Source organism: Neoarius graeffei, chromosome 2 (assembly GCF_027579695.1).
Source record: "Neoarius graeffei isolate fNeoGra1 chromosome 2, fNeoGra1.pri, whole genome shotgun sequence".
Taxonomy (NCBI): Eukaryota; Metazoa; Chordata; class Actinopteri; order Siluriformes; family Ariidae; genus Neoarius; species Neoarius graeffei.
This window is the reverse complement of record NC_083570.1, coordinates 55,599,473-55,620,732: the sequence shown is the minus strand read 5'-3', so window position 1 is coordinate 55,620,732 and position 21,260 is coordinate 55,599,473.

Here is a 21,260-nt window from a genome sequence, read left to right as displayed (position 1 = left end):
GGCGGGGTACACCCTGGACAAGTCGCCAGGTCATCACAGGGCTGACACATAGACACAGACAACCATTCACACTCACATTCACACCTACGCTCAATTTAGAGTCACCAGTTAACCTAACCTGCATGTCTTTGGACTGTGGGGGAAACCGGAGCACCCGGAGGAAACCCACGCGGACATGGGGAGAACATGCAAACTCCACACAGAAAGGCCCTCGCCGGCCACGGGGCTCAAACCCGGACCTTCTTGCTGTGAGGCGACAGCGCTAACCACTACACCACCGTGCCACCCCTGGTTTATTATTATTATTATTATTATTATTTAAATAATCATATTTGGATTGATGAATAAGACTTCGCGTGGTAAAACAAGTAGAAACAATACAAAAGAGTCAATATTTTATTTTGATGTAATATTTAGGATCTCTTCAGAGCTCGAACCTGCCAGTCAACTGGCACCACCGTGCCACTATGTTGGCACTGTTGCCTCACAGCAAGAATGTCCTGGGTTCGAGACCCGTGGCCGGCGAGGGCCTTTCTGTGCGGAGTTTGCATGTTCTCCCCGTGTCCGCGTGGGTTTCCTCCGGGTGCTCCGGTTTCCCCCACAGTCCAAAGACATGCAGGTTAGGTTAACTGGTGACTCTAAATTGAGCGTAGGTGTGAATGTGAGTGTGAATGGTTGTCTGTGTCTATGTGTCAGCCCTGTGATGACCTGGCGACTTGTCCAGGGTGTACCCCGCCTCTCACCCATAGTCAGCTGGGATGGGCTCCAGCTTGCCTGCGACCCTGTAGAACAGGATAAAGCGGCTAGAGATAATGAGATGAGATTTTCTGATTGGTTAAAATATTTTCAATGGCGGCATTTATGAAATTATCAATGATGGGGGAATTCTGCATAGAAACTGACTTTCGGAGATCGATATCTTAGTTGTGTGAGCTCCTTATTTTAAATTATTCGCATGAATTGTTCGTTTATATCATAATCTATCTTCATAACTGTATTTTAACCATGTGCTTTCTTTTCCTAGAACACTCTTGTAGAATTTTGAAGTCCAGCACTATAATTTGATTTAATTTGTCTCTAATGTTATATTTGCATATATTTGTGGCAATGCTCTGACGTCACTTGGGCACAGCACATGGAAGCTCTGTATGGCAAGTAAGACTTGAAACATTGGGATTGTAGGCCATTACATCAACCGTTGTTTTCACCATTTTCCTACGCTAAAGGACACTGTTAGTCTCAAACATGGCCACACGTTCTATGGCTTTCCGCTGAAAAAAACAGACTTGCTCAAGAAATGGCTAGTCAACATGAAAAGGGTGGGCTTCATTCCTACAACTAATTCCTGCTTGTGTTCAGCACACTTTCTGGATACCTGTTTTAAGGAGGATTTGTACGTCGGTGTGGCAGAAGGCCAGAAGAGAGAGACGATTGAAGGAAGATGCTGTACCAACAGAATTTAAACATAGCAAGGGCAAAGCTCCAAAAGAACGTGCAAGTACGGTGTCAAGGATACGAAAATGAGAAAGGGAGGGCATCATTAAAAAGGTATTTATATTGTTTTTATCTAGTAAAAGTAATTTTGTCAGTCTGTCTGTTTAGATCTATTTGCATTAGGAAGATCAAATGCGCTAACCAATTGCTCGATGCCCTATTATCGCTCAGCACGAACCACATCACATGGCCTTTTTGAAGGAGCAATTCTGATTTCTTTCCATAGTATTGAACCCTTTGTGTATTCGTTCAAGACCCCCTAAAACTGAACTGATGGCAGTGATGTGTCAGCCGTAACACTAACAGGTCAACTTGCGACTAGGGCCAAGTTTACATTAGACCGTATCTGTCTCGTTTTCTTCGCGGATGCACTGTCCGTTTACATTAAAACGCCGGGAAACGGGAATCCGCCAGGGTCCACGTATTCAATCCAGATCGTGTCTGGTCCGGTGCTGTGTAAACATTGAGAATACGCGGATACGCTGTGCTGAGCTCTAGCTGGCGTCGTCATTGGACAACGTCACTGTGACATCCACCTTCCTGATTCGCTGGCGTTGGCCATGTGACGCGACTGCTGAAAAACGGCGCGGACTTCCGCCTTGTATCACCTTTCATTAAAGAGTATAAAAGTATGAAAATACTGCAAATACTGATGCAAATACTGCCCATTGTGTAGTTATGATGGTCTTTAGGCTTGCCATCCTTCCACTTGCAAGTGGTAAGTGACTTGCGCACAGCGGCTCAGTCCCGAATCACTGCTCGTGCACTTCACTCGCGCGCTCTGTGAGCTGCGCAGGGCCGGAGTGCGCACCCTCCAGAGGGCACTCGCTGTTCAGGGCGGAGTGATTTGGAGCGCAGCCGCTGAGGAGGAAGCGATGAGCCGCACTGACACATTTCAACTTACATGCCGAATTAGTCATGTGATTAGCGTATCCGTGTATTGGTGTTGCTGTGTGCACGCGAATCGTGTATTGGCGTTGCTGTGTGCACGCTAATCGTTTTTAAAAACGTTAATCTGATGATCAACTGATACGGTCTAATGTAAACCCCACCATAGTGACTCACCCTGGTCTGCGGAAGTTGATTACCGCTTAACACTTTGCCCCTTCAGTACTGAAGAGCGACACTCAGCCTTGCACACAAGTGACGTCACACATCGCCCTTCCAACAGGCTGCATGGCAGCCTACTGATGGCATTAGAGCAGTGATACAAAAACGCTCACAACTTTCTCATAAATGGTTAAATATGCCTGAAACTGTTTTTACAGGCTCTCAATATTACAAGCTACCAATCCATGCATGTATTTACTTTACATTTTCTATTCCTTTAAAGTGGCTTCTTATATTTTCAATAATTTTGTAGCAATGTTTTTCTTTGTATTAAAATAATTTACATTTGAAAACTGATATCTAATAACAGTAAAATTAGGTAGTAACGCATTGAAATGCAGTGCAAATTTTTGATAAAATTACTCATGAAATCTGAAACTTTTCCCCATTTTCTATGCTTTTTCAAACTTGTCTTTTTTTCATTTTTGGTACATGTATTTTTTGTGAGTAACCATATTTAAACGATGTTGTTTGAGACTGAGATCATTAAACATAAAATGCCCGCACAGCAAGATTACAACACCAGTACTGTTATGGTATATCAAAAAGGCCTCTGTAATTTTTTTTTTTTTCTCTTCACAAGTGCAGGTACATCTATGTATTTCAGGCAAAATTTTGTTATATATGACTAATTCTTATAATCTCTGCAATGTTTGCACACTCCTGAGAACTGCTGCCTGGAGGCCTGGTGATGGCATCTTCAAGGTTATGAATGTGGTATCCTCCTTCCCCCAATCTCCTTCCACTGTTTCACTAATGACCCCTCTACAACTCCTGAGTGTTCAACAGTGAGACCATGTTCATTACCTTTGATGCCTGGGGCCCAGAAGGGATCCGACCTCTAGAGCCACTAGCTACTCTTCCCAGAGACTCTGGAAAGTGTTTGATAGCCTGGCTCTGTACTCACAAATCCTTCTGAGCCTACCTCTAAGGGATGAATCCTGACACTCCAGCCATGTTGTTTGGCATCTGCTACAAGTTCAGCAGATTTAAGCTTGCTCTTACATGCATCATCCACCACATCTTTTCAGGACACTATAAGCTATAATCTATGATGTCCATGAGGACCACAGTTTAATTGATGCAATCTCAGCTGGGAAATAAAGCCTTCAGCATCTTCCAGTCCTCTGTTCTGCCCAGTTACTGAGTTTCTGGTATAGATGCAAGGAGCATGAAATGATTCTGGCCTTTTCTAACAAATAAAGAAGGTAGTTTAGAGGAAGCAGAGGTAGGTATGGTGTTGTGTTTCCAATACAGCTGCTAGACATGTGATCACCTTGTTCTGCTGCCAGAACAAAATCAACCTGTTTTGCAGCTGACCAGAATATGTTTCAGCACTGCCAGGAATAAGCAGAGTAGCAAATATAAAATACGAGGATGGACTTTAAGTGCTAGTTGGAATGAATTAATTGTCTCTGTACCTGCACCTCATTCTATAAATAAATGGATTGTTTTGAACCCCTACGTAGTGTCAGGTGTGAAGCTTCTTTCACTGCTTCCTCATATATATACATGTGGTATCCTACTGAATTACAGTAGGGGAGAGCGGGGTAAGATGAGCCACCCCCTGTTTCTAAGAAACAGTAAACAAATGTGACCATGTGACCACATTCAAAGGGGGGCGGGACCATTTACTTACACTTGTGGAGAGGAGCACCACATGTCAAACTAGGTGAGGGAGATATTTATAAAAATGTGTTTTTGTGCTTTCTAAGTCAATTCCATGTTTGTCCACAGTGAAGATGATTTAGAGAAGACAAAAGTAGAATAATATTTAGACACATTAGGGTTAAGTTAGTGGCTTTCTAAGCTATGATATGAACGCTAATAAAAATAATTTTGATTAGCCTAAAACCCCTTTATTAGCATTTTTCTACAAAATGGTGGCCACGGGGTAAGATGAGCCATTAGATGTGGGGCAAGTTGAGCCACTGGCTCAACTTACCCCATTGGTGGCTGAGCTTACCCAATATGGATGACACTTAAGTTTTCACATTTACTGGTCATATATGACAACAACATATATATATATATGACATCAGATGAGGAAGACCAGTTGTTAGATGTGGGGGATTATGTTGTGGCAAAATTCACGGGGAAGAAGAAAGTGCATTTTTTCATTGGCCAGATAATCAAATTGGATGTCTTCGAAATAGAGGCAAGATTTCTCAAAAGAAGCCGGTCATGCCATGGCTCTGCAAGAAAGCCGACCTTTGTCTTCAAAGAGAAAGATAAGGCTGTCCTATCAAGACAGGATATTGTGAAAAAATTGCCCAGCCCCTTTACTGTTGGGGGGACAGCACGGAGGGAGAGGCAAATGGTGTTCCCTTGCAATTTGCAATGCTTGGAACATTGAATAATGATGGAATGATTGATGGAATGATTGCTGCATGTTTTAGCAAAGTTTTAACCTACTGAAAGAAATAAGATTTTTTGGCACTGTTCTACTGTTTTAGTAATTTCTATAATATAGTATATCTCTCATTCCCTCTCTAACCATCCCTCTTTCTATCTATCTATGCATATCTCTCTCTCTATCCATCTATCTATCCCTCCCTATCCCATCTCATTCTATCACCTCTCTCTTCATCTCCCCTTCTCTATGCAACGGCCCTATCCCCCACTTGATTGACTTGACTTGATTCATTGATTGCATTTCTAATAATAAAAGTTGTTTACTTTGTTAACCTAACATGTTTTGTGTTGGCTCAATTTACCCCACACAGTGACTCATCAAGTGGGGTAAGTTGAACCACTTGACATTTTTTTTCAAGAGGTAATATCACTCTAACCATAAGAGCTTATCAATTATTTTTTGCTCAGATAGTAACAGTACACTTTGAAATTTGGTATGGTGTGTAGACTGGAAGCAAAAATGGCTTTAACATGTAGTTATGATGAAAAATGTAAAAAGTGGCTCATCTTACCCCGCTCTCCCCTACACAATATAATGAATAATCTTTTTTTAAATAATTTTATTATTATTATTATTATTATTATTAATTTATGGGGCATTGGATTTAAAATATTTTAACATGTACGATAGATTGTGAGCCTTGTGATAAGTAAGGTGTCAGGTATGCAGGTGACAGATGGAGACGGATGTAAATGCAGTCGAGAGCTTATTGCAGCACAGCTAGCAGACAAATCCAAACTGATAATCGAAGGCAGCAGCAACAAACAGGCAATGGTCAGGCAAAGCACAAACAGGATATTAAAGGCAAAGACTATAATCAGTAATCAAAGTACGAACTGGGTCAACAACCAAATAACCAGCATGTAATAACAAGAGAGGCCAGAGTGGTGTCTCTGGCAGGCACAGGAACACTGAGCATTTATTTTGCAGTGTCTTTGAGAACTGAGAGTCCTTAAATACACAGCGGTGATGAGTGTGCATAACACTTATTCCAGAGACTCAGAGTGGTGTGACGCAGTGTGGTTGTTGAAGTCTGCGGCGGCCATATTTGAAGGCCGCTGCTAACTCTGGGAAGCAGATGCAGACGTGATACACAATAGATCATCTTTCTAAAGCCTATTGTGTCATGCCACTCCTGGGCATTTCACTTGCATTCCAATTATCATGCATTTATTTTCCCATAATCACTTTATCCTGATCAAGTTTGCAGTGAAACACACACACATAAATTGTGTACCATCATTTAACCCATCCATCCATAACCGCTTATCTTTTGCAGGGTCACAAGCAAGCTGGAGCCTATCCCAGCTGACTATGAGCAAGAGGTAGGGTACAACCTGGACAAGTCACCATATCATCACAGGGCTGAAACTTAGAGACAAACAACCATCCACAGTCAATTTAGAGCCACCAATTAGCCTAACCTGCATGTCTTTGGACTGTGGGGGAAACCAGAGCACCCAGAGGAAACCCATGCAGACACGGGGGGAGAACATGCAAACTCCACACAGAAAGGCCCCCTGTCAGTCACTGGGCTCGAACCCAGAACCTTCTTGCTGTGAGGCAACAGTGCTAACCACTACACCACTGTTCTGCCCATCATTTAGCCCCATTTTTTATATTCTTTTCCAGCATAGTGATCAACTGATATTTTTTTGTCTTCATCCATGAAAATTATTACAAAATATTATGTCAAAATGTGATTATAATATGAAAGATGATATATAAGGTTTCATAGATAAAAGCATGAAATACAATCCAATAATCATCCAGTAATTTATATTATGGCCTTATAATTTTTTACATATGATCATTCTAACTACAAAACAAATTTGATTACACCAAACTGGGATGGGTTTCCCAAAAGCCTCTTAATGCTAAGAACATCTTAACTAGGAGAGAGAGTGTTCATTGTGCTGCTCGCTCTACCATTTAACGATTATCTTTGTGCTGCGATACTTTTGGGAAACTCAGGCCTGATTGGTGCCTGATTGATTATTGGTTCAGCTGGATGGTATGAAAGTGACACTGATGTGACATTATCAGTAAACACTGCCTACTATTTTGATCTTGTACCATCTCTCAGAACCCATTTTATATCCCATTATCCACAATGGCACTTGCCGATCACTTACAATTTTCTTACCATCCAACCACAAGCCACTGAGATTAGCCACATGCCTAGAATTTGAACTTAACAGTAATGTTTTTACTTTCTCTACTTATTTACTTTACAAGTTATATTTCACATGTTCACATTTTGTGCAGATTTGCATTTTAAGCTACAATAGTGCATACTGAAAATCTCCGAATGAATTACTTAGTTTCCCCTCAGAGAGGCATTACATGAATGATCCAGCTTGCTCTTATTATTATTTCATTTGTAGAATTACTATAGAACAAATGATTAAATAAAGTCAATGAAACAGAAGAAGCTGCATCACTTAAAAATGAATGAAATGGGTAAAGCATCACTAGGACAAGGTCTGCAGATGAACATACAGCTTGGCTGAGAGGATAAGTGTGTGCGCAACCTCATCAGGCACTAATAATTCAATCCCTTTATTTTACTGACTGATAACAGAGCTCAGGTAAATTCACCATCAGCTGCTCCTTGTACTGCTAGACTTCCACAAGCTGCACTGTTATCCAAGGAAATACGGTACATACTGGGTACAGCTCTTGCTGTATCCAAATTGATAATCAAAGGCAGAGTCAGCAAACAGGCAATGGTCAGGCGAGGAACAAACAGGCTATCAAAAGACTATAATCAATAATCAAAGTACAAACTGGATCAATAACCAAATCAACAGCATGTAATAAAAAGGCTTAGTAATGTCAGGCACAGGAACACTGAGCATTTACTTTGCACTGTGTTTGTACTGAGAGTCCTTTTATACAAGGCAGTGATGAGGTGTGATTGGGAAAAGGTGTTAGGAATAATCAGTATTCTGGAGATGGACAGTGGTGCGGTGCAAGTTGGTTATCATAATCCATGGTGGCCATGTTTGGAGGCTGCTGTGAACTCTGGGAAGTGGAGTCTTGAGTTCAAGTGGGTGCCAACGTGACATAAGGAATAAAGCACAAAGTGGCATCAAACCTTTCCCTTGTTGATTATTTTCCAATAAACACTCATACAGGGTGGCACGGTGGTGTAGTGGTTAGCACTGTTACCTCACAGCAAGAAGGTTCTGGGTTTGAGCCCAGTGGCTGACAGGGACCTTTCTGTGTGAAGTTTGCATGTTCTTGCTGTGTCTGCATGGGTTTTCTCCGGGTACTCCGTTTTTTCCCCCACAGTCCAAAGGCATGCAGGTTAGGTTAATTCCTGGCTCTAAATTGACTGTAGGTGTGAGTGTGAATGGTTGTTTGTCTCTATGTGCAGCCCTGTGATGACCTGGCAACTTGTCCAGGGTATACCCCACCTCTTATCATTAGTCAGCTGGGATAGGCTCCAGCTTGCCCATAACCCTGCACAGGATAAGCGGTTATGGAAATGGATGGATGGAAGCTCATACATACTCAGCTTCCTGAATTTTGGACAAAGCATCCACACACTGAATGATCGACAATGCAAGAATGTGGACAATTCACCTTTGGGCTGCTCTCAATTAGGGGTTGCCACAGTGGATCTTTCATCTCCATTGCTCCCTGTCTTCCGCGTCCTTCTCTACCACACCTGCCACTTTCATGTCCTCTCTTATCACATCCATGTATCTCCTCTTTGGCCTTCCTCGTTTTCGTGTGCCTGGCAGCTCCATCCTCAACATTCTCCTTCCAACATCCTCCGCATCTCTTCTCAGGATGTGTCCATACCATCTCAGTCTCATCTCTCTTAGCTTAATTCCCAAGCTCTCCACATGTGCTGTCCCTCTGATGTGCTCGTTCCTTATCCTGTCCAACCTTGTCACTCCCATCGCAAACCTTAACATCCTTTACTCCGCCACCTCCGACTTTGCCTCCTGTCTCTTCGTTAAGGGTACTGTCTCCAATCCATACATCACAGCTGGTCTCACTACTGTTTTATACATCTTACCTTTCACTTTTGCTGGGACTTTTCTATCACAAATCCTTCTCCAACTGCTCCACCCTGTCTGTGCTCTCTTTCTCACCTCACTATCGCAGCCCCCATTTTCCTGCACAGTTGACCCCAGGTACTTGAATTCACACAGTTGACCCCAGGGACTGGATTGATTATTCATCAATCCAAATATGATTTAAAAAAATAAATAAGTACAAGTAGAGTTCTCTACAGGCTCTCCTCTTATGATGTGTGCTCAGGCATCTTATTGTTTTAATAAAATATATGAGGGGGGAAAGGTCAACAAATGCAAATGGATTCAATTTAGGGGGATTCTAAATATTCTTAAAATGTGGATCATGGGAAAATCCTGCTTTCCCTCCTTTCAGCCACCAACAAACAACCATTCACACTCACTTTAGAGCCACCAATTAGCCTAACCTGCATGTCTTTGGGCTGTGGAGGAAACCAGAGCACCCAGAGGAACCCATGCAGACCAAGCAAACTCCACACAGAAAGGACCTCATCAGCTGCTGGGCTCGAACCCAGGACCTTCTTGCTGTGAGGCAACAGCGCTAACCGCTACACCACCATGCGAATAATTTTTAAAATTATTCCATCATTCATTCAGGCAGCACAGTGGTTCGAACCTGTCAGTTGACAGGCAGTTCCAAACTCAGATCCAGCTTGCTCTGAGGAGACCCTACATATTACATCAAAATAAAATATTGACACTTTTGTATTGTTTCTACTTGTTTTACCACGTAAAGTCTTATTCATCAATCCAAATATGATTATTTAAAATAATAATAATTAAAACAAACAAACAAACAAACAAAAAACCAAGTACAAGTAGAGTTCTCTACAGGCTCTCCTCTGGTTATGATGTGTGCTCAGGCATCTTACTGTTTTAATAAAATATATAAGAGGGGGAGAGGTCAACAAATGCAAATGTATTCAATTTAGGGGGATTCTAAATATTCTTAAAATGCGGATCATAGAAAAATTCTGCTTTCCCTCCTTTCAGCCACCAACAAACAACCATTCACACTCACAGTCAATTTAGAGCTGCCAATTAACCTAACCTGCATGTCTTTGGACTGTGGGGGAAACCGGAGCACCCAGAGGAAACCCACGCAGACACAGGGAGAACATGCAAACTCCGCACAGAAAGGCCTTCATCGGCTGCTGGGCTTGAACCCAGACCTTCTTGCTGTGAGGCGACAGTGTTAACCGCTACCAGTCGACTGGCAGGTTCGAACTCAGATCCAGCTTGCTCTGAGGAGACCCTAAATATTACATCAAAATAAAATATTGACTCTTTTGTATTGTTTTGACTTGTTTTACCACGCAAAGTCTTATTCATCAATCCAAATATGATTATTTAAAATAATAATAATTAAAAAAAAAGTACAAGTAGAGTTATCTACAGGCTCAGCTCTGGTTATGATGTGTGCTCAGGCATCTTATGGTTTTAATAAAAATATATAAGGGGGGAGGAAAGGTCAACAAATGCAAATGTATTCAATTTAGGGGGATTCTTTTAAAATGCGGATCAAAGGAAAATCCTGCTTCCCCTCCCTTCAGCCACCAAATGATACAAATCAAGCAAGCACAAAGCGCGCTGATTGGTCAGGAGGCTGCAGGGCGCGCGCGGGGATTGGAGCAGAGGGACTCGAACGATGTGTTTAGACCTCAGAAGGGGAGCAACGAAAGAGATGATGAGAGGGGCAACGAAAGAGCAGTGGCGCACCGGGCATGGACACACTCCAACACATCCACTGATCACAGGGGACTGAGCAGAGCTCCATGCGCATCACCACTCCGTGCATGCAAAGCAGTAACATCCTGAGGAGTGAGTACATCTCTCAATGCCTTTAATGCAAGCCGTGAGTCTTGTATTGTATTCTGTAATGTTTATGTTTTTGTACAAGAATATACAGGATACTTTAAAAAAATGTATTTATATAATGAACAAGACTGTATACAACTAACCGCAACCAGCGGGTCTTTCTCTCCCTCTGACAGATGCATTACTCTGTACTGCATGAAATAACGGTTTTGCTGACATAGGCTATAAACCTGTAACTATGATTTTGTGTTTACTTCTGTAATGTATAGGCCTGTGTTTTACTTGCAAGCTGCACAAGAATGTATGTCCAGAATACTAATTTAAATTGCTTTATTAATCAGTAAAATGCGCAAGGCTGCATTGCAAATTAACCAAACCAACCAGTCTTTCTCTGACTCCTCAGGGCAGGTGCATTGGTTCTTCTCATCTCATCTCATTATCTCTAGCCGCTTTATCCTGTTCTACAGGGTCTCAGGCAAGCTGGAGCCTATCCCAGCTGACTACGGGCGAAAGGCAGGGTAGTCTACACCACGGGCGCAGATATAGGGGGGGACGGGGGGGGATTCGTCCCACCCAGATTTAAATTCACCTCGTTCGGTCCCCCCCACTTATAGGGAGGAAAAAACGTCTATGCTGTCTTTCTTTGCATAAGGCAAACCTCACGGAAAAATCAAAAGACTAATTACCATTCGGTTTATTGAGGTGCACAGCAGTACATACATAGTTGCAACTGCGCAGACTGCACAGGTTGTGAGCTCGAGCTTGGTTGCTATGGTTACCCACAAGTTTGACAGGCATATCGGGGACAGCTCCTCCTAGTTCAGGACCCCAACACGGCATGATGAAGGGTGCCAAAAGGCAGAAAACGATTGCATCGTTTTTTTTTTTTAACGACTGTAAGTAAACTGTGCCTTACTTTATCATATCACCTTGCAATTTTTTGATAGTCTGTTCAAAGTAATGTTGTAGTGAAAGTAAAGTCGTACGGAGTAGAGAAGCCTTTCTGGTAGCCTCCTTCTTTCGGTGGTAGCCTGTAGATACAGTGCTCAGAAGGCAGTTTTAATGTTTAATCTGGCGTTCCCTGCCATAATTTCAGCGAGCATATTGTTTCATAAGGAAACTTTGCGAAGAGTTGTTGACTGACTGCCGCTCACGCAACACACAGGCATAGTTAGAAAGTCAGGATGCACTGGTTTACACTTTACACACACACACGTAGCCCAGCCTCTCGCTATGTTTAACAGTTGGAACTTAGCGGTTTTAAAACTAGTTTTGCAGTTTTGCAATTTCTGTGCGTGATGATAATGTGTAAACTTTGGATTTCCATAGGCTATGTTAAAATGTTATCATTGTCCTGGCCTGCAGGTAGTTCCTGGTGATGGCAGTGAGGGAGGTGAAATAACATGTATACACACTACCGTTCAAAAGTTTGGGGTCACCCAGACAATTTTGTGTTTTCCATGAAAAGTCACACTTTTATTTCCCACCATAAGTTGTAAAATGAATAGAAAATATAGTCGAGACATTTTTCTGGCCATTTTGAGCATTTAATCGACCCCACAAATGTGATGCTCCAGAAACTCAATCTGCTCAAAGGAAGGTCAGTTTTATAGCTTCTCTAAAGAGCTAAACTGTTTTCAGCTGTGCTAACATGATTGTACAAGGGTTTTCTAATCATCCATTAGCCTTCTGAGGCAATGAGCAAACACATTGTACCATTAGAACACTGGAGTGAGAGTTGCTGGAAATGGGCCTCTATACACCTATGTAGATATTGCACCAAAACCCAGACATTTGCAGCTAGAATAGTCATTTACCACATTAGCAATGTATAGAGTGGATTTCTGATTAGTTTAAAGTGATCTTCATTGAAAAGAACAGTGCTTTTCTTTCAAAAATAAGGACATTTCAAAGTGACCCCAAACTTTTGAACAGTAATATATATATATCTACACACACAAAATGGAATCATTTGCTGACAGCTCAGTCCCCCCCAGTTCAAAAATCCTATCTGCGCCCCTGGTCTACACCCTGGATAAGTCTCCAGGTCATCACAGGGCTGACACATAGACACAACCATTCACACTCACGGTCAGTTTAGAGTCACCAGTTAACCTAACCTGCATGACTGAGGGGGAAACCGGAGCACACCCACGTGGACACGGGGAGAACATACAAACTCCGCACAGAAAGGCCCAGAAATGGGTATAAATTATGATCAACAGAGGGTAATACAGCTGGAACTATCTTAATAGATGTCCTATAGAGAAGGGCTACATTCACAGACGTGTATATAACACCAAATGTGCAGTTGTGAAAATGCAGATTGCTACACAGCAAAATCCCCAGTGTTGAATTAACACCCAGAGTGTTGATTTAACACCCTACTGTGTTTATATAGGTCCAATTGGACCCAGATTAACTCTGAAAGTGTTAATTCAACACTGAGGAATTTGCTGTGTACAGAATTGAAGAGGACGGCACTGAACAGGTGCTGGTGCTGGTGTGCATGGTAAGGTATGGCAAGAAGGGAAAGAACGATTTATCCTTGGTATTGTGGGCGGGTAAGAAGCTATTCCTGAACATGCTGGTTTTTAGTCTGCAGGCTTCCTGGATGGGAGGTGAAAGAGTCATGACTCATGAGCTAGATTTGCTCTGTAGATTACCAAAATCCATTCCAGTCATTTTGGCGAGAATAAATAAAGTAATGTAAAAGTATTGTAATGCCTTACTTTTTAAATGCAGTAATATTGTAATGTAACGCATTACTTAAAAATGACAGCAAAAAGTAATAAGTAATGCATTACAGTTCTTGAGTAACTTGCCCAACACTGGCACTAACCACTACACCACCGTGCTGCCCACATTGGTTCTTTAAAAAAAAAAAGATTATGGACAATAATAGCATAATTTTAATATAATAACAATGAAAGGGAAGTCTGATGGACGAAGTGATGCAAGAGTCACCATGGAACATGATGTTTGCAGATGATATTGTGATATGTGGTGAAACGAGGTTGAGCTGGGTTTGATGAGATGGAGGGATGCATTGGAACGACATACTTGCCAACTTTTCAAAATTCTCATGGGGAGAAAAGTGCATGAATGACATTTTCAATTGGACGAGGGTATGATGCCCGGTTGAAATGATAAAAACAGTGGATCCCAATTAATTGCAAACCATTTGAAATTTATACAACTGAAGAGTTTTTGAATTGTTTATTTTGTTCTATCAATTACTCTAGGTTATGGGATTCATGTATCAGGCATGAGGGAGCTCAGAGTGAAAAATCTGAAATAATACTCTTGTCTTGAATTTTAATATAATAACAATGAAAGGGGGGTGGCACGGTGGTGTAGTGGTTAGCGTTGTCGCCTCACAGCAAGAAGGTCCTGGGTTCGAGCCCCGGGGCCGGCGAGGGCCTTTCTGTGTGGAGTTTGCATGGTCTCCCCGTGTCCGCGTGGGTTTCCTCCGGGTGCTCCGGTTTCCCCCACAGTCCAAAGACATGTAGGTTAGGTTAACTGGTGACTCTAAATTGAGCCTAGGTGTGAGTGTGAATGGTTGTCTGTGTCTATGTGTCAGCCCTGTGATGACCTGGCGACTTGTCCAGGGTGTACCCTGCCTTTCGCCCGTAGTCAGCTGGGATAGGCTCCAGCTTGCCTGCGACCCTGTGGAAGGATAAAGCGGCTAGAGATAATGAGATGAGATGAGAACAATGAAAGGGAAGTCTGCTTAAATCAGATTTTGAGCTGAAAAATCTCATGCCTGAATATTGTATACATACAGAGACCCACAGGAAATAACACAAGTGATGCTTTAGAAGAATGTTTATAATTTCACTTGTAAACTTTCAATTAAAACTTTCAAACATAAATTCAAAATAGCACTAAGACACTACCACACTCTTCAAATACACTCATCAAACAAATTCTCTGTCATGCAAAATTTCACTAAACACTTTAGAAGTTGTACAGTTTGTTTCTGAAATGATATCATTTTTGGCGTCATTTTTTCCACCATGGCTGATGCTAAAATTTCTGCGACACAGCTGGAAAAAGAAATTCTCAAGAAGTAAAAACATTTCAATATGATAAATATATTTCGTTTATACAGAGGTGCAGATCCTACTGTATATGCAATTTAATTATACTTCTTATTACAAAAAAATACAAAACATAATATAAATCTTAAGTTAATTTCAATGTCTCATAAGTACCGTACTTGTTACATACACGTGTACAAATTATCAACTATCTTTAATTTAAAAATAAGATAACATTAAGAATGTACATAAAAAGGTGTGAATTACCTATTGTAGTTTTGAAGAATATGTAATTTACCTGCTTTTACCCCACCATAAGATTGGGATAATTGAATCGCAATTGAATAATTGGGATAAATGAACCGCTTTGTAGTCTTACCTTGGAAAATGCGTTGGTCTGGCTGGTCGAACATTTGCTTATCCATGGAAATTCATTCTCCCATGCAACCTGGTATTTGCATTCATATTTTTGCCATTTGATATTTGGTTTAGTGGTCATGATGAATGACTGCTTGTAAAAAATGTTGAACAGCCTGGGTGAATCCTACATTATGGAAGTGACTGTCGTTCTGTTCATTGATTGGTTAAAAATCAGTTGACGTCAGCAGAGTTTCTCATATGATTCTGATTGGACATAATCGGGAGTATTTTTAACTTGGTGGTAGGGATTTCCCAAAACTGGGAGATTATCCAGTTTTTAACAAATATGGATCAGGAGGCGGGAGACGGGAGACGGAGACTAAAATCAGGAGCCTCCCGCCGAAATTGGGAGGGTTGGCAAGTATGGAACGAAGAGGAATGAAGGTGAGCAGTAACAAAACAGAATACATGTGCATCAATGAGAATGGGGATGAGAGTGTAGTGAAGATGCAAGGAGTAGACGTAAAGAAAGTTGGTGAATTCAAGTACCTGGGGTCAACTGTGCAGGAAAATGGGGGCTGCAATAGTGAAGTGAGAAAGAGAGTGCAGGCAGGGTGGAGCAGTTAGAGAAGGATTTGTGAGAGGAAAGTCCCAGCAAAAGTGAAAGGTAAGATGTATAAGACAGTAGTGAGACCAGCTGTGATGTATGGATTGGAGACCGTACCCTTAACGAAGAGACAGGAGGCAAAGTTATAGGTGGTGGAGTTGAGGATGTTAAGGTTTGCGATGGGAGTGACAAGGCTGGACAGGATAAGGAACGAGCACATCAGAGAGACAGCACATGTGGAGAGCTTGGGAATCAAGCAAAGAGAGATGAGACTGAGGTGGTATGGGCACATCCTGAGAAGAGATGCAGAGCATATTGGAAGGAGAATGTTGAGGATGGAGCTGCCAGGCACACAAAAACAAGGAAGGCCAAAGAGGAGATACGGTGGTGCTTGAAAGTTTGTGAACCCTTTAGAATTTTCTGTATTTCTGCATAAATATGACCTAAAACATCATCAGATTTTCACACAAGTCCTCAAAGTAGATAAATAGAACCCAGTTAAACAAATGAGACAAAAATATTATACTTGGTCATTTATTTATTGAGGAAAGGGATACAATATTACATATCTGTGAGTGGCAAAAGTATGTGAACCTCTAAGATTAGCAGTTAATTTGAAGGTGAAATTAGAGTCAGGTGTTTTCAATCAATGGGATGACAATCAGGTGTGAGTGGGCACCCTGTTTTACTTAAAGAACAGGGATCTATCAAAGTCTGATCTTCACAACACATATGTTTGTGGAAGTGTATCATGGCACGAACAAAGGAGATTTCTGAGGACCTCAGAAAAAGCGTTGTTGATGCTCATCAGTCTAGAAAAAGGTTACAAAACCATCTCTCAAGAGTTTGGACTCCACCAATCCACAGTCAGACGGATTGTGTACAAATGGAGGAAATTCAAGACCATTGTTACCCTCCCCAGGAGTGGTCGACCAACAAAGATCACTCCAAGAGCAAGGCATGTAATAGTCTGCGAGGTCACAAAGGACCCCAAGGTAACTTCTAAGCAACTGAAGGCCTCTCTCACATTGTTTAATGTTAATGTTCAGGAGAACACTGAACAACAATGGTGTGCATGGCAGGGTTGCAAGGAGAAAGCCACTGCTCTCCAAAAAGAACATTGCTGCTCATCTGCAGTTTGCTAAAGATCACATGGACAAGCCAGAAGGCTATTGGAAAACTGTTTTGTGGACGGATGAGACCAAAGTAGAACTTTTTGGTTTAAATGAGAAGCGTTGTGTTTGGAGAAAGGAAAACACTGCATTCCAGCATAAGAACCTTATCCCATCTGTGAAACATGGTGGTGGTAGTATCATGGTTTGGGCCTGTTTTGCTACATCTGGGCCAGGACAGTTTGCCATCATTGATGGAACAATGAATTCTGAATTATACCAGCGAATTCTAAAGGAAAATGTCAGGACATCTGTCCATCAACTGAATCTCAAGAGAAGGTGAGTCATGCAGCAAGACAATGACCCTAAGCACACAAGTCGTTCTACCAAAGAATGGTTAAAGAAGAATAAAGTTAATGTTTTGGAATGGCCAAGTGAAAGTCCTGACCTTAATCCAATTGAAATGTTGTGGAAGGAACTGAAACGAGCAGTTAATGTGAGGAAACCCACCAACATCTCAGAGTTGAAGCTGTTCTGTACGGAGGAATGGGCTAAAATTCCTCCAAGCCGGTATGCAGGACTGATCAACAGTTACCGGAAATGTTTAGTTGCAGTTGTTGCTGCACAAGGGGGTCACACCAGATACTGAAAGCAAAGGTTCACATACTTTTGAAAACACCTGACTCTAATTTCACTTTCAAATTAACTGCTAATCCTAGAGGTTCACATACTTTTGCCACTCACAGATATGTAATATTGGATCATTTTCCTCAATAAATAAATGACCAAGTATAATATTTTTGTCTCATTTGTTTAACTGGGTTCTCTTAATCTAATTTTAGGACTTGTGTGAAAATCTGATGATGTTTTAGGTCATATTTATGCAGAAATATAGAAAATTCTAAAGGGTTCACAAACTTTCAAGCACCACTGTACATGGATGTGGTGAGAGAGGACATGAAAATGGCAGGTGTGGTAGAGAAGGATGCGGAAGACAGGGAGCAATGGAGACAAAAGATCCGCTGTGGCGACCCCTAATCGGGAGCAGCCAAAAGAAGAAGATTAATTAATTTAAAAAATACTGTACTGTACGTTGGCACAGCTGGTATTGTGTGCACCTCACAGCTCCAGTTTCACATGCATGTTCTCCTCATGTGTGTGTGTTGATTTACTCCAGTTTCTTTTCACCAGCCACAACATGTGGCTGTATGTGCATGTATGTGGTTGTATGTGCATGTATGTGGATTGGCAATGCTGAACATTCCCTGGTGCAGTGGTTAGCGCTGTCACCTCACAGCAAGAAGGTTCTGGGTTCAAGCCCAGTGGCCGATGGGGGGCCTTTCTGTATGGAGTTTGCATGTTCTCCCCATGTGTGCATGAGTTTCCTCAGGGTGCTCTGGTTTCCCCCACAGTCCCAAGACATGCGGTCAGGTTAACTGGCTACTCTAAATTGTCCATAGGTGTGAATCGTTGAGAGTAGAAACCTCTATAATAATCCAGTAGAAGGCAACGGGAAACCAACACTGTAACGTTCCCTAGCGTGGTCAGCGTGGCCATGTCACTGTAGTGACATGCCAGAGAGAGAGAAAGAGACAGAGAGAGAGAGAGAGAGAGAGAGAGAGAGAAAACATCCCCTATCCTTGACTTGCAAGTGACGTCAAAGCAAAATAGAAACCCGGATGCCGACCATGTTGGTATGTCATTGGCACAGCTGGTACTGTGTGCACCATGGCCATACAAATGTGGGGTCAAGCGACATTCCATACAAAACACAGTCACGCGTGCACAACTCTCTTTGTTTATCCACTGCTTTAAGCATTCTTTTAGCTATGCCATATCTTTGTGCTGTATATGGTTGTGGTCACAACAGTACGCATGACCGTGGCACGTTTCGATTTTTTAGAATTCTGTCCATGATTCGGAAAGAGGGCGAGGAAACTCTGAGGCTTAGTATGGAGAGGAGATGAGGGGATCGGGATACCTCGCCCAGTGACCATTTCATTCAAAGCCATTTTGTCCAATAGTTAAGACATTTCGTCCAAAGCCTTTTTCATACGCATTATCAATTGTTATATATTTCAGGTATTCCTGTGTTTGTGAACGAAAGCCCCCCGCAAGAGCACTGCTCTGCACCTGAAGATTTAACATGATCAAGCCGGCTTTAAAAATTAATAACTCGGCCAATGGAGCTCGCTGCAAAGCCAAATTTGACCGGCACCTCCCTCTAAGCCTCCCCCTTTCAAAACAGCACTGTCTCGGGTCGGTAGGACCACGCCTTGGCCCGGGATTCATGAACAAAGCCCCCACGAGAGCACTGCTCTGCACCTGAAGATTTAATATGATCCAGCCGGAAACATAGACATCCAAGCGAGCAGTCTGCAATGACAAGGGAGTTAACTCATCCCAGGTTCAGCAAGTGGCACGGGCCAACATGGCTACCCCCCTTAATATGCTCTTTAGTGTCAAAGCGCACATACTATGGCACTCATTTGCTTTACAAAAATGTGTTTTGCTTCGGTCAAATTCCATTGAGAATTCCTCCTTTTTCGGACAAATACTTCTCATCTCATTATCTCTAGCCGCTTTATCCTTCTACAGGGTCGCAGGCAAGCTGGAGCCTATCCCAGCTGACTACGGGCGAAAGGCGGGGTACACCCTGGACAAGTCGCCAGGTCATCACAGGGCTGACACATAGACACAGACAACCATTCACACTCACATTCACACCTACGCTCAATTTAGAGTCACCAGTTAACCTAACCTGCATGTCTTTGGACTGTGGGGGAAACCGGAGCACCCGGAGGAAACCCACGCGGACACGGGGAGAACATGCAAACTCCACACAGAAAGGCCCTCGCCGGCCCCGGGGCTCGAACCCAGGACCTTCTTGCTGTGAGGCGACAGCGCTAACCACTACACCACCGTGCCGCCCGACAAATACTTGAAATATAAAATAATTGATAGTGCGTATGAAAAAGGCTTTGGACGAAATGACTTAACTATTGGACAAAAAGGCATTGGACAAAATGACCTGTATTCGTACTCGATGGTTGGTAGAAGCGTCTTATCTTCAGAAAAATCTGACTTTTTAAAATAATATGGGTCAAAACCACACATATCTATCTTCTCTTTGTATCGAATCTTCTCTCAAGCGTTCAAATCATGGTAATACTGAGAAAATTCAGTATTGTTTACAGGCACGCTTTCAGCAGCTGTCATCCTAGTTGCTTTGTATATCTACCATCATAGCGGACGCTCATGACCTAGCACCTTTTGATCACGTGGTTGCAAGTCATCTGTTGTGTGAATGTGTATGTATGGTGCCCTGTGTGGACTGGTGTTTTAATCAAGGTGTATTCCCAATTGCACATCACACCTTGTGTTCCCAGGACAGGTTGTGAACCCACCATGGCCCTAACGAGGATAAAGCACTTATTGGTGAATACATGAATGGTTTTAAATATTCTTATTATGACAATGGACCTCATTTATCAATCTTTTAGTAAAGTTGTGTGCAAATGTTTTCATAAGCCACACTGACCTAAAACTTTCTACCTGATTTACAGCCAAACTCATGTATGTTAAAGGAGAACTGAAGTCATTTTTAAACTTGCTTTATTTCTTAATTAACGTGTTATTCAATTAAGTTTTCTGTTTTAGTAACCTTATATTGTGACTCGAATTGTCAACTAATTGCAATTAAATATTATACTTATTGGCCTATTCGGTTTTTAGCCATGTTGAATTTAGTTCGTTTGGTCCACGGCAGGCGTCGCTTATCCGCGCGATCTTCACGAGACTTGTGCGAGACTTCGAAACGTGAAGTGTCAGCCAGGTGTCAGTGCCGCCATTTTGAAAACCGTTTTCTAAACGAAATATTGCACAAAAACGAGTTTAAATGACGATTACTGCCTGCTTGACAACGTTGGTAGATGTTGGTCACTTTGATTTCCGCTTTGCATTTTACTTCCGTCCTACGATGTCTCGCACAGGTCTCAACGAATCTCGTTTACGGCTGTTGCTTTGACAAATGGACTGATATATTACATAATATATTTCAAACACTCATAACTTGCTATAGCAGTGACAAAATAGCTATCAAAATGCATTCCTATATTTAATAAAATGAGTTAAATAGAATTTTGATAATAAAAAATTTGCCTTCAGTTCTCCTTTAATGAATGCCAATTACCTGTATAGTGCAGTGCATGTTCATGCTACAGCTCATTTGCATTGAGTGACACCCAC